This window comes from Adiantum capillus-veneris, chromosome 23 (genome assembly GCF_014529385.1).
Source record: "Adiantum capillus-veneris isolate H3 chromosome 23, ASM1452938v2, whole genome shotgun sequence".
NCBI lineage: Eukaryota > Viridiplantae > Streptophyta > Polypodiopsida > Polypodiales > Pteridaceae > Adiantum > Adiantum capillus-veneris.
Window position 1 is genome coordinate 104,814,374 of NC_140953.1, and position 2,154 is coordinate 104,816,527.

Genomic DNA, 2,154 nt, shown 5'->3' on the forward strand with positions numbered 1-2,154 from the left:
AAACACAATCGTAAACCCTTTTCTCTTTCAAAATACAACTCATTCTCATGACATACTAGATCTTGTTCATATTGATATATGTGGACCTCTACCTTCTTTGAGATCACAATATCTCTACTTCATTACTTTCATTGATGATTTCTCAAGGTATATGATTGTATTTCTACTTAGATAAAAATTTGAAGCCTTATCTATTTTCAAACAATTCCACAAGGCTCCGGAACTTCAAACTGGTCGTTGCCTTAAGAAGCTTTGTAGTGACAATGGAGGCGAATATGTTTCTCAAGAGTTCGTGAGTTACTGTGCTGACAGTGGGGTTCATCATGAACACACTATTCCATATTCGCCTCAACAGAACGGCATTTCTGAATGAAAGAATCACGCTATTCTCAATGATGTAAGATGTATGCTGATTCATTCTGGCTTATCTCGTGTTTTTTAGGCTGAAGCTACTTTGACAACAGTATTTATTCAGAATCATCTTCCTACTACTGCACCCTCTGGTAAGATACCCATCACAGCATGGACAAGTGACATTCCTTCTGTATCTCATTTTTGAACCTTTGGATGTATTGCTTATATTCGTGTTCCCAAAGAAACACGAACAAAGCTTGATGCTCCTGGTCTTAAAGTTATTTTTATTGGATATTCTGACACTTCCAAAGGCTACAAATTCTATGACCCTTCCTCCAAGAAAGTAATTGTGAATCGTGATGCTACTTTTAACGAACAGCTTATGGGAGGCTCATGGTCCATGGATGATTCTGATGATACTAAGTCATTACTTCAGGCTTTTCCATTTCTTTCAAATGATGAAACTCTTCCCATAGAGAAACTTTCCTCTTCACAACCATCCATTCCGAATGTTGCCAATGATGATATTGATATTTTTGTTGATCTGCCTTGATTTTGAACATGGCTCATGTCATGTTTATGATGATGATATTGCTGATAATACTTTTTCTACTTTTGAAGATCCCGTTACTTATGATGAAGCTATCTCTTCACCACAAAAGGATCAATGGCAAGAGGCTATGGAAGCAGAGTACGATTCTCTTATCTCTAAAGGTACATGGATACTAACTGAATTACCTCCTGGTCCTACAACTATTAAATGTAAGTGGGTGTATAAGACAAAAGTAAAAGTAGATGGATCTTTTGACAAGTTCAAGGCGCGTTTAGTTGCAAAAGGTTACTCCCAAGTAGCTGGTGTTGATTATCAAGAGACTTTTTCACCAGTTGTTCGCATTACAAGTGTTCGAGTTTTATTGGCATTTGCTGTTCAATTTGATTTAGAAGCTCATCAAATGGATGTGCGAACTACTTTTATTAATGGTGACTTGGAAGAGGAAATTTATATGGAACAACAAGAAGGGTTTGTTATTCCAGGTAAAGAAGACCTTGTTGCTCAACTCCATAGGGCACTATATGGTCTCAAACAAGCTTTGTGAGCCTGGTATACAAAATTTGATATTTTTCTCACCTCTAAAGGATTCATCTTTTTCTCTTCAAACCCTAACCTATACATAAAACACCAAGGTAGCAGTTTTGTGATTCTTCCTCTTTATGTGGATGATACCATCCTTGTTTCCAATGATTTGGGATTTCTTCAGCAAAGTAAAAAAGTTATTGTCTTCTGCATTTGATATGGTGGATCTTGGAGAGATTCACTCGTGTCTTGGCATTCAAATCCAACTCAACCGTACAAAAGGTATTTTATTCCTTTGACATTCAAAGTTTATTGCAGATACTATTCAAAAATTTGGTATGGAATCTGCACATTCAGCCAACACACCTTGTCTTGCGAGCTCTACGAAGAACACTTCTGACAATGGCGATCAACTTGTCACAAATCAACCTTATGCTAACTTGATTGGATGTCTTCAGTTTGTTAGCATGAACACTTGTCCTGATATTCTGTTTGTTGCTAATTATCTTGGACAGCATCTTGCATGTCCTTCTCTTAAGCATTGGTCTGCATCAAAGCATGTATTGAAATATTTGAAAGGCACTACAGATTTTGGTTTAGCCTATCGACGACAACTCACATCGGATTCTATGCAATCTCTTTTTCTTTTGGGTTACAAGATGCAGACTGGGCAAGCTCACATTTATCTATGCGATCTACTAGTGGAAATTTCTTCTTTATAAATG